Source organism: Rissa tridactyla, chromosome 9 (assembly GCF_028500815.1).
Source record: "Rissa tridactyla isolate bRisTri1 chromosome 9, bRisTri1.patW.cur.20221130, whole genome shotgun sequence".
Classification (NCBI taxonomy): Eukaryota; Metazoa; Chordata; class Aves; order Charadriiformes; family Laridae; genus Rissa; species Rissa tridactyla.
Window position 1 is genome coordinate 14,764,442 of NC_071474.1, and position 16,297 is coordinate 14,780,738.

The window sequence follows — 16,297 nt, forward strand, 5'->3', positions numbered from 1 at the left end:
CCAGTTGTTTATTTCAAGTACTTTCAGTACTCCAAATGTGGTTTAATTGTATTTGAAAACTGCCAAATATCAATGGAGATCAATCCTGTTCCATTGATCTGTTTATGCAGTTAAACATGTAGAATATCAGATTCAGGCTCTAACATATTTAAATACTCCTCTATTGATCAGCTGCTGCCATGATCCAGCACAGATGATGGCATAGATGATTACAGGAAACTGCCTGCTCTGGTTTGCTCGACTGATACCTCTGTCTTTCAAAGGACATCATGGAAAAACTGATCCACAGCTCAAAACCAGAGGGCACACAGGCTTGCCATACAAAAATGTTCAATCCATGGAAAGATTTTAGCATCTGATGTGGGTAACCACAAAAACACATACGGAAAAGTGTGGGAAAGTACATTAAAATCCTGCACCTTACTGCCTGAATGTGGTAAGAGGTGAGTTAGGGAGCTCAGACAATCTTTATTCCTTCACAAAGGCAACCAACTACTCTCCAGGGCTGTTTGTCCAGCTAGAGGAAAACGGTCTAAACTTACACCACAGAACTGTCTTCTGTAGAAGACTATGGGGCAAAAATGCAGAAATGCTAGATCGTGCAGCAATCATGATCAGTGATTTTCAGTTTTTTGGATTAGTATGTGATCCTGGTTAGAGAGATCTACAAGCAAGTAAAAATTACTTTGCTTCAACCCAAAATGCCTAGTAACAGACCTTCTAGAGCTAACTAAACATCCCTTTTATTCGTTATATATTTTGAACATCCATGAAAAAGCTGACCAGGAAACACCGAACTCGTATTTGTAGCTCAGAACTAGTTTGGCACAGAGAGAGTGCGTGGGGAAGGATGAAGTGTTTGTTCCCAATACCATATACAGGAGCAGATATCAGAGGAACATCACTCTCTTACCAGTGATGAGGTTTCAAGGGAGCAATCCTGTGTTGGTACTTCTCAGAGAGCAGAGGGGAAAGCACCTCTCATATCCCTCAGACATCCACAGCTGGAGTGAATGCAGCAAAAAGCAGACGGAGATGAGGGTTTAGATCTTGGGAAAAGGAGGAATGGAATGGTTTAAAGAGTGAAACCGCTTTAGAGGGCCGGCTGAGCCTTTCCAGGTAAGGAGTATATATATAGTTCTAGAAAGTGTCCAATGGATATGACAATATTGTAGAGAGAGGAGTGATGCAAGGAAGTGCCAGGAATGTGGTCTTCCCACTCCTTAGCATGGGGTCTCAGAAAAACTCAGCATTGCTGTGGACGAATAAGCGTAGCTTCATGCAGTTCAGTAACTCTTTCTGAGAGCTGAATGCTTTATTTCTTGGCATTCTTTGGAAATCGCACCTAGCTAAGTAATACTATGGTGAAAGCACAGAACAAATACATATAAATTATGTAGGGATGTCAAGCTCAACAGGAAGGGATTCTAAAAGTATATTGGAAGCAAAAGGAAGACCAGAGAAGTTGTGGGCCCACTGTTGAATGAGACAGGAGCCATGGTGACGGAGGACGCGGAGAAGGCGGAATTACTGAATGCCTTCTTTGCTTCGGTCTTTACTGCTCGGCCCAGCCCTCAGGAGTCCCAGGCTTTGGGGAAAGTAACGGGGAAAGAAGAAGACTTCCCCTGGGTTAAGGAGGATCGAGTGAGGGATCAATTAGGTCAATTAGATATTCACAAGTCCATGGGCCCCAATGGGATGCACCCAAGAGTGCTGACGGAGCTGGCAGAAGTCATCGCTGGGCCACCCTCCAACACCTTTGAAAGGTCCTGGAGAACAGGCGAGGTGCCTGAGGACTGGAGGAAACCAATGTCACTCCAGTCTTCAAAAAAGGCAAGAAGGAGGACCCGGGGAACTACAGGCTGGTCAGCCTCACCTCCATCTCTGGAAAGATGATGGAACAGCTCATTCTGAGCGTCATCTCAAGGCATGTGGAGGAAACTAAAGCTATCAGAAGAACTCAACATGGATTCACCAAGGGGAAATCATGTCTGACTAATCTGATAGCCTTTTATGATGGCACGACTGGATGGATAGATGAGGGGAGGGCAGTAGATGTGGTCTACCTTGACTTCAGCAAGGCGTTCGACACGGTCTCCCACAGCATCCTCATAGGGAAGCTTAGGAAGAGTGGGTTAGATGAATGGACAGTAAGGTGGGTAGATAACCGATTAAAAGACAGAGCTCAGAGGGTCGTGATTAGGGGCACAGAGTCTAGTTGGAGGTCAGTGACGAGTGGTGTTCGCCAGGGGTTGGTACTGGGTCCAGTCCTCTTCAATACATTCATCAATGACCTGGATGAGGGGACAGAGTGCACCCTCAGCAAGTTCCCTGATGACACAAACCTGGGGGGGTGGCTGATACAGCAGAAGGCTGTGCCGCCATACAGAGAGACCTGGACAGGCTGGAGAGTTGGGCAGAGAGGAACCTTATGAAATTCAACAAGGGCAAGTGTAGGGTGCTGCACCTGGGGAGGAATAACCCCATGCACCAGTACAGGTTGGGGGCTGACCTGATGGAAAGCAGCTAGATTGAAAGAGACCTGGGAGTCCTGGTGGACAACAGGATGACCATGAGCCAGCAATGTGCCCTCGTGGCCAAGAAGGCCAATGGCATCCTGGGGTACGCCAAGAAGAGTGTGGCCAGCAGGTCGAGGGAGGTCATCCTCCCCCTCTACTCTGCCTTGGTGAGGCCGCACCTGGAGTACTGTGTCCAGTTCTGGGCTCCCCGGTTCAAGAAGGACAGGCAACTGCTGGAGAGGGTGCAGCAAAGGGCTACCAAGATGATTAGGGGACCGGAACACCTCTCTTTTGAAGAAAGGCTGAGGGATTTGGGTCTCTTCAGTCCGGAAGAAAGACGACTGAGGGGGGATCTTATCAACACTTATAAATACTTAAAGGGTGGGTGTCAGGAGGATGGGGCCAGGCTCTTTTCAGTGGTGCCCAGCGACAGGACAAGAGGTAATGGGCACAAACTGGAACATAGGAAGTTCCACCCAAACATGAGGAGGAACTTCTTTACTGTGAGGGTGTCAGAGCCCTGGCACAGGCTGCCCAGAGAGGTGGTGGAGTCTCCATCTCTGGAGACATTCAAAACCCGCCTGGACGTGTTCCTGTGCAACCTAAGGTGACCCTGCTCTGGCAGGGGGTTGGACTAGATGATCTCCAGAGGTCCCTTGAACCCTATGATTCTATGAAATTGCTCTGTGGTGTTTCAGGTGAGGGAAAGCTCAGAATGCAACTACCCATCATTATTGTTATTGTGCTTTGTCAGCTAGTAAAGGTAAGTAAGAAATTGTCCTTGTCAAGTTTTCTTCAAAATTGAACCTTGCTTCAGGCCTTAAGTAAACAGCCTTCTCTGGGAACAGGTGCATGTGGCACTGTCATTGTGTTATCAGATGTGTACATTTTCCTGAACTGTACACAAGACAGCGTTTGAACAAAGTCTAAATGTTTTTAAACTTTTCTTCGTATGCTAAAATAATGCTAAATCTATAGTTTAAGATAACCTACGTACACTTTGTGAGGTCATGTTAACTGAAATATTAACTTCTGAAATTAGTTCATATGATACTAGATTAAAAGAAAAAGACTTTTTCGATATTAGTGATAATTATTGTAACTATTTTTACTTACAATAATTCTTGAGAATACTGCATCTGCTTTAGACTCAGGCCTCACTTGATAGTTGATGACTGCCTTTGGCAGGACTTGAAGATTTCAACAGTTGCTGAAAAGGAATTTTGACAGAGATATAATTGCAGCATTATTAGCACATTAAGAAACATGAAATAAGGAAAAGTAAGATTGTGTTGAGTGTAGAAGACTTCCTTCTTAGCAGGAGTCAAGCATTGCAGGTAATACTCTGCTGGTAACAGCCAACTTGAACTAGCACTCATCGATATTTCTAAATTACTAGGAGAATCTAGCTAATCATTAGTTTCTTTACACCTTCTGGCAACCTTGTAAAGATTGTTGTGAGTTAATATAAATCCCATAAAGTTCACAAAACGTCCTATGACTACTGGAATTTTGTGGGAAACACTAATTTAATAACCAACCAAGAGGTTACAATACAAAACGTTTGTTGAAGGTATCTTGGTATCTGAGTGTGACTGACACTGTGATGAATGATGATTGCCGGGCTAGCTTTGAACAAGCGCTCCTCCAGCAAAGTCAAACAGACCTTGCAGAGGAAGTTACGGAATTCGCTTTTTGTCAGGGCAACTCAGAGATCAAAATCCACATGCCAAATCTTTAAAAAGCTGAATCCAACTTAAAGAGTGGATGATTCTTCTCAAAAGAATCTCTCCTGAGCTCTCACGTCATTGCTACATATTGGCTAAAGACTCTGATGTCCCTGTGCTCACAGGGGTGAGCGCAGTGCAGCATTCAGAGGACAGCGTGCCGCCCTGTTCCGTCTGCCAGGCAAACTGCAAAATATTTGCCCAGGATTGGTATAAAGAATATTTTATTGTGTGCACGTGGCAGATCCTTTGCAGAGTGCTTCAAAGCAGGCAGGCAGAGTAGTAAATGTTGTCTTTGCATGTGTGAATTTGAAAGTCTCTGCTAAACTTCACCATCTACGTTTAAAGGCTTAACATTCACATGATCCCTCTTATCACAGGCAATACGCGCCACAGCATTCAAGCACAAATGCAAACCGGTCTCTCATATAAAGTGGAAAAAATAAGGATGGAAGGGGGTAAAATATGCAGGAAGCTATTCTATCCCCACATGGCCTGAAATTTGCTCAGGGTATTATACATGTGATTAGCAACTGTCTGTCAACTAAAGGGAAAAAAACTTGGAAAATTTAAGGGGGATATGGATTTTACTGAGGATGTCGTAATCAAATGATAATTAAATATAAATATCAGAATTATAAATTTCTGCCTCAAAGATGAAGTCTTTGAAGACAGGGAAAATAAGTGGTAAGATTCTCCTTTTTTTTGTTTGTTGGCATGTTTGCTAAAACCTGCCTCATAACAGGTTAACATTTCAAATGCGGAGCCAAATCTATCAATTGTATGGTTTTGGTGCAATTGTCAGGACCAAAATTAGACCCATTTATCTTTAAAATATCTTTAAGAGTGCTAAACATATGTTTATATAAAAGTATAGAAGAGTTTGATGAGGCAGTGTTATTGATTATGAACGGACATGGGCTAATACCCATAAAGATTGGTGTGTGATACATACGTGCAGTGGGAAGAGTTAAGTGTTGCCACGTCTCTTCTTTCTACAATCCTATCACTGACGTTTCATAGTGTAACTGCAATCTTCTCACTCACTTTTAAAATAGGACTCAATATGGAATGTACAATAGCAAGATAAATAAATACATATACATACACACACATAGCTATAAACACATACATACAAGACTAGACTCAAAATACTTTAGAATCAGTGAGCCTGTTTCAGTGAGGTCACAGTAAATAAATGTGATGTTTTTAATATAAATTTACAACCTTACATTTTAATGCATTTTAAAACCCATTAAACACTTTAATCTAGGAGATTTTAATTTAGGAGATATTTTACATCCGAACATATATGTTTCAGAAACTAAAAATTCATCATAAGCTTATATAATTTTGTCTCTTTGGCAGTAGAATTTTGTGGATTTATATGTGAGATAAACCCCGATAGTGTATTCATGCCGTGCTTTCTTAAGACGCCACTCAGAACATCTCATGGTGGATTCAGAGTTATTGCTGTTACTTTAGGCTTCACTCTACAGCTCTCTATTTTAAAAGTATTATGAAGCTTCTTAAGAAAAAATAGATTTAAGCACTTTTACAGTAATAAGTGGTTGATAGCATCTAAGCGTGATATTTACCTACCTACTTACCTAGCTCACCCTTATTATAGTATCTAACTGATTCACGGACCTTAACGAACTTGCACTCACAAAACTCCCACGAAGCTGGAAATTATCCCTCAGTTTATGTGGGAACAGAGACTTAAAGAGATTCCCATGGCTTGCCCATGAGCAGATGAGAAGTTTGAACTTGAATCAAACTCAAGTCTCCTAAATTTCAGTTCAGAAGAACAGCATGTCTCTATAAACTGTTCTTATGCTCAGGTTCCCTTTCAAGCGACTTGCTACTGTATGTTACACTCACTTCAGTTTTGTCCCTTTTATTGCTATATAGCTACCAACTAAAAGCTGTAACGAAACATGCATAACTTTCTCATTTGGTATTTACATAACAATATCAAGAATAAAAACTACCTTTATCAAGTTATGCTGTGTGTCCGATCAGATACAGTACTTATATTTTGTCTACATTTATGTACAGAATGAGAACTTACATGAGTTGGTTTACCTGCATTTGTTCTACTAAAGAAATATGACAGCTTGGTTTAGAAAGGTCAGTAACTTCTTCTGAATCAACACTTTTGATTCTCCTCCTCGTCTGTAGCTGTGGAAGAGCAGAGACCACTTTATTCTCAGCGGTAAAATGGTTTTGCCTACTTAGCTGATTTCCCCACAGACTCTGTAGCTCGGTGGTGACATACGTCCAAAGTTTCCCCGGGCTTAAAAGAAAAGAACTAACACTGCAGTGGAATGATCCTATATGGGACCTTGATTTTTTTAAAGTGACACATTACAGACATAAACCTGAGTTGGAGGGATCAAATGTGCATCAGCAGCAAAAGCTGAGCTCTTCAAAATTGAGCAGATCTCCTGCCTGGGCTTGCTCCCATCCTCCTGTGAGATGAAAATGTAACAGGAAACTCTAGCAAGAACATGCATTTTCAGCTCCATGATTTGATTAATATTGGTAGAGCACTTTCAAGACGATTCATACTGCATACCACGGCTTTCTCTTGAAGAGGATTCAATCCATTTTTATACTAACTTTTAGCACATCCAGGAATGCACAAATACTACACTTAACATATACTCTATTATTCTGTACATACCCTTTGTATATGTAATAGCAAATTAAATGTGCCTAGGACTGTTTTCTGGCAATAAAGCCAACTGTCAGAGGAAGAACTGAAAGAAAGTTTGAGTGAAAAACTCTTTTACCCTCCAGAAGAGCATGGACACGTTCAAACACTTCCTAGCAGATATGGTCATCAGGAGTGTATTAGTTGTTGTAGATCAAGAACATGGAGAATGTTCCGTCATTTTATCAATATATATGAATCCCTTTACCTGAGAACGTTGTCTTACTCAAATTTACCAGTACGAATACAGCATCTGCTTCTACAGTCGCCATGCAGTGAGGGCCCAGGCATACCTGTTCATATAAATACATGAACATGGTACTAAGACTGTGAAAAAGAATGTAAATAACTTATAAGGAAAAACAGATTAGTATTTAATTTCACAGAGCTGGGCTCAAACAGACCAACGTTGTCAGAGAGGCACACTCGTAGATTAGTTATGCCCGTTTTTTTCCGATAAATTTTTAAGTATTTTATGTTGATTCTTACGTACTTTCTAAGGGCAACTCCAGGTACCCAGGCTTACCAGTGTGATTTCACTAGCAGAACTTCAGTCATCAGTAGTATTTCGACTGATAGTCATTGCTGGTAAGAGGTAAGATAAGCAAAGTCAAACCTGGGCACTGTCAGTGTGTTTGCAGCTGCTCTTCTCACCATGGGCACAGCGCTCTGAGAACAGAAAGAGAAGAGGAGTGTGCTTGCTGGGAAGGAAGTGTACGAGGGCAGAGGAGGATGAAGTATCTGCTGGTTTTTGCTGTAGATACCAAACCAAGGCTTTAACCACTGGCTGTCACTGAGGATCCTATGATAGCTTTCACAAGAACAGTTCAATGCGTTTCACTTAGTTGTCACTTTTTGTCAAAAGCACTGTTGTGCAATGGCATCGGTGTGGAATAGAAGTTGAATTTCACCACAGAGATAGCTACATTTCAGGGGTGGCTGAAGTGATCCCAGCAGACTTTGTAAAGCACTTTGGGATTCTTACAGATGAGAGGTGCTATATAAATGTCAGGTATTGTTATACACCACTTAGGAGAAATGTTTCCATTTATTCCTCTGGATTTACTGTTGAACATTTAGAGATAATCGTCATTGCTGAGAATAACAGTAAGAATAGCATCTTGAACGCCGCAGACTGTGTAGATTGTTCTGTATTCTGCTTGTCTGTAACAGGTCGCATACTGATAAGAAGGAGGAATTTTTTGACAATGCAATTATGGAGAACTAGCTATTTTTCATATTATATGGTCAAAGTGCAACTGTCAGGATTATTTACATGGCTGCATCATTTACAGCCCAGGATTATTGAAAAGATTCAGCAAAAAGGTAAGCTGCTTTCATCATGATATTCAAAACAGCATAGTACAACATCTTCCTGTAGCAGCGCCATTTGTTTTACTGTATTACCTCTCTATATTTGTCTAAATTCTACTCATTCATTTTATTAATAGATTTTATTCAAATGCATGACGGATGTTTCTAACATTGCTTACCCAAGCACTAGTTAGAATTTGTTAGCGAGATTCCATTGTTTATCCTAATATGAGTGCCTTTGGATTTTGGTGTTTTGTTTGGGGTTTGTGGGGGGACGACACTATTCTTTTAGCATAACAGAGTCCCAAACATAGTCCAGTATTGATTTTAATAGGAGTGTAAAAGGTAGGCTGTTTTTGCCAGGTAGGTGAATAATTTCAGCTATGCTCTAACAAGTCAAATGGTCTTTATAATACTGGAAAGCAATCCTGCCCCAGCAATTCTCTCAACTGAGTAACACCTGAATATAAAGACCCTCACATTCCCCCCTCTTCTTCGGCTTCCCAAGTCTCTCCTCTCAGATTTCTGCCTTCCAGTTGGGGTATCTCATTAACCTGCAGGCTCTGTCCCTGCCTCATTATCTTCTCCTGAACATCTGAGAGAGGCAGAAGCCAGGCTGTATTAACCCACTGATTGCTGCTGACCAAGTGATGCCCCTGAGCCCTTTTGGAAGCAGCTTTGGCTGAATAAAAGCTGCCGGAGGATATGGTCCAGGACTGAATGCTGGATAAGAAAATAGGAGTAATCTACTGTGGGGATTCATTTTGTCAAAACCTTGGCAAAACCTTTGTGTGCAAGGGAGCTGAATCTACCTCCAAAGAAGCCAATTCAAGCTTCCCTCTTTGTCCCAGTGTATTTTAGTACAGAAGCTGTAAAAGCACTAAAATGTACAGAATGACCTCCTTCCCTCTCTGCTAGCCAGCAAGGGCACTTTCCTGGCAAATCCAGAAAGATTACCCCCAGGAGAAAGGGCTAAATGCTTAAGAAAATGCGGTGTTGCTGAGATTAATTTTATAGTCACATTCCCCTTTCAAGAATGTCACATGTGAGCTCAGTGCAGTGGGTGCTGTACCCAGCACCCGCAGGATTGTGGTTATGGCTATGTGTATCCTATGCAAATTCCCAGAAATTCCCAGTCTTCCTAGAGTATTGACATTTACATCTACCTTCAGCAGCTCTCTTCAGAATTACCATAAAAGATCACAGAGTGCAGCTTGGAGGTCAGCGTGATCATAATTTGGTCATGCTGGTATATTTACTCTTGCTAATAGAGTTTACTTCTTTTTACTTTTCCTTATTGCTGCTTTTACCTTGTTCTCTCCCTGTGGAAGTTTAACCACTGCCTATCATGGGAGGAAGAAAAACCTCAAAATTCTGGGAGAAGTGCAGTAGATTTGTCCCACACACAAAGAAGAAAAGAAACAGCCAAACAGCAGAAACACGATGAGCATCTATAGATTTAGGCATTGTAAAAAAGTGGAGTAAGACAGGGTGTTACATGTTTCGGGAGCTAAGCAAAAAGTTAACACCAATAATATCTGCTTAAAGGACTTAAATAGCAGAGAAGGCAATTTCTAATGAAAAATCTAGAATGAAACCAATGAAGCACTCATGCAGTTAGTCAGAGATGTGACTTAAGACATGAAGAAAGACACTTCTGAAATCTCCTACCAAAAAAAAAATTAAAGCTAAAGGTTTACCCCAACAGTATCATAAATTCTCCTCTTGCACAGGGTTAGCACAGCAGAATCCAAAAGCATGAAATGTGTTTCAAATATAAACTCCTCTCAAGTGACATAATATTCTTAAGTATTTAGTTGAATAAACACGTAAACGTAACAAGACGCATGTTCATCATATGACAGATGGTGGATCCGCCTAACTCTTCCCAGAGATTTCTTTATGGAAACCACCAAAGAACCTCTGTAATTTAATCTCTAGCCACTGCGACTGGCTGACTGCCTGTTAATTGCTTGGACAATACCCAAATTGTCAGACCAAAAGACCACCCAGTGATTCATTGGGCTGTCACTCCATATAACTAAAGTAACAAATATAAGAAACAGTGCCTGGAATGAGTCTTCGCTTGTGATGTCTTCTCTGATGTTTTTCTCAGTATCCAATCCATTAAAGTTGTTCATCTACTTCTTTAAAGCCTGAAATCTTATTGCTGCAAATCTCAAGTTCCTAAGGAGCAGTTATATCCAAGGTGATTCTGTAAAAATATCTCTAAGGAAAGCCACATTTGGCAGTTCTCAGAGTTTCTACATCATACTGCTCAGCTAGTTTTGTTGATTCAGCCTAACAATTTTGGGCAGGACAACAAAATTCTACTAAGCTTTTTATAACATAATTTTGGTTGTGTATTTTTACTTACAAAATGCCATGACCCACAAGCCCTTACTGTACCCTTACAAAACTTCTCTGTGGTAGGGGCTTGCAAGTATTTCCATTCCACAGACAAGACAAAATACTAACACACAGAAAGTTATTTTAAGTTTCCAAGAGTTTTTTAAATTTGTATTCTTTATAGGTCATGAACAATCAGCACTAATATGAACTCTGTTTGAATTTAAATGCATTTTTGGTTGCAAGGTACAGAACTCCCATAACTACATTGAGTGTACTACCAGTGTGATAGAGGAAAGGTAAAAAGAGATTTTTATTACTTAAGCAGTGGCATCATTTTGAAAATATCAAGGAAAAACCCATGTGGATTTGGCAGACCTTGAAGCAGCTTTCTGACAAATATCTGCTCGCTGGAATGGAATCTAAGATTGATTTAATGGATGCTATGAAGTGGAGAGTAAAAACCACCAAATCTCCAAAACACACCTTATAAGCAGTTAAAATATATTTGCTGTAGGCTTGTATTTATCTGGAAGAGATTTAAGAAGGGAAGAGCTTTTCCCATTAGCGCTTGTCCGAGGTAGCAGCTGTAGCATCACTCTCAACAGCATGCAGGAGTGTCAAAAGCTGGCCATCCCACTGTTTTGATGGGACATGTATCCTCTTGCTGCTCTTTTCTCACCATCATTAATTCTACTTTTTACTGTTGTCACAAATTTTATCAGCCACGAATTCATACTTTCCCTTTGTTACTCCTTTACCTGAAGCACTAGTTAAGCAGGAGGAATGCAATCACTCCAGGACATGTATCACGGCATCTCTAACGGCTTTTGGTAACAGCCCCATTAGGCATTAGAAGCCTGTGTGGTCACAGACCATCCATTCAGTGCAGCTGGAAGATGTTATGGACCCGCCAGTGTGGAATTCTGTCCTCTGAAGATCATCTGCCTGACTACAAGTGGCTGGCTGATACACTAGGCCAAGGGTTTCTACTTCACACCACCTAACAAGGGCATCAGAGGGATACTGGTTCCTGTTTCTCCCCCAGAAAGGCTAGAAAAGACCTGTGCAAATCCGCAGCTGTGGCAGCTGGATGAGGATAGTTAAGTGCCACGGTCTGCCCACCTTCCCAGTCACCTTAGCTGATTCCACGCTCAGTGTGGATTAAACCTCCCCAGACAAGATCCTACGGGATGAGAAATGCCGTCCATTGGACATTTAATCTCCCTGTTACTTCAGCTGCTACTAGTTAAGAAGCATTGAGGGAGTGCTGATCTACTTTGCATGACAGCTTACTAAAACACTACCATTTGCCTCCAGCATTTAAACCTAGTTCAAGGAATTACCATCATTATGCTTTTTTTGTGTGAGTTTTTTCCTCTGCGCACAGTCATGTGTGTAACACCTGCTTTTATCTCCCAGGGCCTGGAGATGATCCCACAAACCCTCCCTGAGGTTTCAGCTGATGCTGCAGAGATTGAGGCTGCCAGACAGCTTTGATTCTGGGTCTCAGTTTTGTTGCTTCTCTTTCAAAACCTCTCTCTTACTTCTTAGCCAAAGTAAATGTCAGAGTGCAGACAATTCCATGCTATGCCAAGCCAAAGATATTTGGACTTTCAAAATGTTTTTTTTTTCCAGGATAATTAATGATATTTTTTATAAAGCACAATGATTAGTAGAGCCCATAGAACAAAATCCTACACCTTGTATCCCACTCCCTTTCTCTGGCCTTCCTCTTTGCATCATTGCCAAGGATGCTCACAATCAACGGCTTTCCTGACCAAGCACCTGCTAGCTGCTTCTCATTCTGCAAGGAGATAAATGTGGGGACTATCCTGGTAACTCTTAACATTTTTGAACTTTCAGAAACACCCTGTGTGTCCTGAAACCTAGTGCAGCAGAAAAAATACTAGCAAATTAATTTACAGAAAGAAAATACGTCATAATGTAGAAAAAAACAAATAGTAGCATCTATATTCATACAGACAGATATGACACATTGCCTTTTAAACACTGATATTATGAAGTTACAGGCTTCTTTAAAGGTATATATAACTAAGCTGATATCCATCTTAAAGTAATCATGCTTTCAGTTCATTCTCAACAATAATATTCGTAAACGTGGTGTTTTGGAATAAATTCAAGAAAAAGCTGAAGTGAATTTCAAGGCTTGAGTGCTGCTGCCATCTACATGGCAGGAAGACTATAAACCAAAACAAACAACAAAAATATGTATGTTGCATTTACTGGGCAGACCTGTAAGTCTGTTTGCCAGTATGATTCTAGAAAACAAAGTTCTGAAATTGAAGAGAATCTTTTATTACCCCGAGTTTCTGTGTGGAAATTTCATAATGATTTAGAGTGCAATTTCCCCAGGTCCCTATTATCAAGAAGCTTACACATTATTCAGATAAAATTTGAGAATAAATAAGGAAAATATTATTATCTTACTAGTGCTAGATATTGTTAATATTTTTCTGCTGAGTATTAAGCTTTCAAATGCTGGAAAAAAATATAATAAAAATCTCCCAGTTGCTGTAAAAATGGAGGGAGTAATGTACTTAATGAAACAACATATACTGCTTACTCTAGTGATGCTATGTTTCACAGCTATCTTACTGAGAGTATTACCAGAGGAAGAAAAACAGGTTTTATCCCTATGCTTGCAAGACACAATGTAAATTCAGGCTGCACAACTCTGTCTTCTCAAGCTAATGCTTCTAGAAATAGATGAAAGAAAAAGATAAGTGCAATTAAATTTGTACTGTGTAAGAATTTTATCAAATGCATGGTCCACTCGAAAAAACTCTGCAGGTGTTTGTTAAGTTTCATAATGTTTAACATCGTTTAGCAACTTGCGCTGCTTCACCCTGACAGCTAGATTTGTACTTACCCATCACGCCATATCCAGGCCACTCTGAGTCATCGGGAGACGAGGAAGGTAGTCTTTACGTGACGTGCCTTGTCCTGCAGCACAGCTCTCGACACACTTTAGACTTTCCAGCAGGTGTCATTCAAGAAACAAACTTCCCATGGTCCCCAATAAGACAATCCTGGGTTATTGTGTGATTTTTATGTTGCATCCAAGTTCAGTATTACTTCTTCAAAAATAAGATAGATTAACTTTCACTCTGGGGATCTATGAATTTGAATTATAACCCAACTCAAACTCTAGTAATAATTCCAAGAGCTTCATCTAGCAGTTCAGACTGCATATCCAATGAGGAAGGAAAAAGGGGAAGAACAGCCCTTGAAATTCCTCTGCATCCTTTTCTCTTGCAAGAATAATGGCCAGCAAAATTCAGCAGAAATAGCCATTGCAAGAAGTGGGACTGTGTCTTCACAGATGCCCCACCAGGAACGTTCATGCTTGCTACCTATTCAGCACTGGGATGATGACTTTGAGGCTGATGCTGGAGCTCACTGCCCCAGTCTGCCTTCAGAGAACAGCCTCTTTCAAAAGGAGTACAAACCCGGAAAAAGGTAATGCTGCTTATTGCACCTGTCCCATCCTTTTCTGAATTTTCAACACTTCACCTCCGTCAGACTTGCAAAATCACTGCCCTTGCTAGACTTCTGGTGGTGTCTGAAGCTTGCAGCCCTGTTACATAGTGGTTCTGTTCACGCGTCTCTTTTTTTAAAGAAACACTGGATTTCATATACGTATGTCAAGTTCCATGCCAACTTGCCTTCAGAATTGAAGGCAATCTTTCACTGGAAGAATCTTTCACTGGATTGGGTGAAGAGCATTGCTCAACAAAATACAACCCAAAAATGGAAGCAGTTGATTTCAATGATCTAATTTAAAATACTTAAATAGCACAAGAGATTTCAAAATATAATGTTTGGATTTGGAGCCATAAATGAACAGTTCAAATTTTAGGGATGTTTCCAGGCAGGAATCTAGGTCAGTGACTACTTAGCAAGTATGAATCATTTGGAAAACTCAAAATCCCTCCAATCAAAGAGACATAAATGAGTTTTGGTTTGGGCTTAAACTAAAGGACCAGTAACTTCCTTTTTACTTTTTTTAAAATGTTATGAATTACGCAGATAATGTAAAAAATGCCTATATATTTTGAAAGCTGAAAATCTGTTTTGAAGAAAGACCACTGCATATAGCACCCTAAATCTCCAATTTTGTGCTGAGATAATGCTGATGTACGTGTGGGTTGTCCCACGCTTATATGGTATCTCTGCCTTATTCTTACCCTGGCTTGCTCATTCCTCATCCACTCTTTGCAGCGAGGCCCGTGTTTGTCTTGACACGACCTGGTCATACAAGGAGTAGCGCAGACAGAAGTGAGGAAACACAGAAGGATGTCTCCTCTTTCCCCTCCATGGCTGGAGTGGGGAGAAACTGCCCTGACTATGAAACCACAGCTTGAGCCATACAGTTTACTGGACCCTGTGACTTCTGGATGAAAAAACAAAAGACATTTCTCCTCAAGCAGTTTAGGTATTCATGAATTTTTTACCCCATATCTAAAATTCAGACGACTACTCTAAAATATTAGCATATTACTCCTTTTGGCAGGATTCCTTCAGAGTAACATAACACAAAAATATATTCTTAATTACCTTGCAACTTGACTGTAAAAACAGTCTCCATAAGCATGAATACAGTGGTACATCAGACTGCATTAGTATAGAAGTGTTTCTTCAGTTATGGTTTACAAGAAACAATTGCAGGAGCTCAATATGTATTTTTGTATATAGCTCTAAAATTGTGACTTTGATGCTAAGCAAGAGTTCATCTTGAGCATATACTGTAAAGTTGGTTGTTTGAAAGACATCCGGACCACACGGGAAATATATTTGCTTTACTGGGAAATAAATGTACCTAATAAAAAAAGTTCCTGCCTTACCTTACTGATACTGTAATTATAATTAGCACAAAGCACGCATAAGCATGTGCCAAACACCAATCATTACTGCACAAACCATTCCAAAGGGCCGTCTGTATTGGCAGTCTGCTGATGTGCACTGCTTTGCAGAATTAAAGACAAGCAATCAAATATTGTGTTGCACAAATGTAATTGCTACTACAGCAGTACTGGGTGTTACGGACAACGCCAATTCCTTGAGCTATGAGACCTCTTTGAACACATCAGTTTGCAAAATATCTCACAGAAAGAGATTTAAGGAGATTTGTTACCCTGGCACTAAGAACTGAGCCGGCCCAAGTGAGCAGCTGCTGATGCAAAGCAGTGATGTGTGTTGTGAAGGGAAATGGACTTTCCAATGCCAGTGGAAGACTTCTGTGGCAAAGAGGTGGCTGCTGACAAGGGAGTGTGGCAAAGGAGATAGCACAGTCCATCCTTTAGTTGCCATTTGGTTTACTGTCTGCAAGGTTCCTGTAGTGTTACTAAGTTTGTGTAGTTATATTTGCAACTTTATTCTTACCTTCTTGATGTTTGCAACTCTGATTTAACCATAAAAGAGGATATATGTCAGATGGAGACGTGTTCTGCTCTGAGTTGTGTTGTACAAGTATAAGCCAATAAGTCAATGAAATTATTCCAGACATCCAGCACAATAAGGGAAAGAATGGAGCCATAACACTCAACATCCAGATTGTTTAGTCATCATAATTCAAATACAAGCTTATATAAACAAAAGATATGTTTTACATAGGAAAATGCCTTCTAAGAATAAGGAAAATTTCT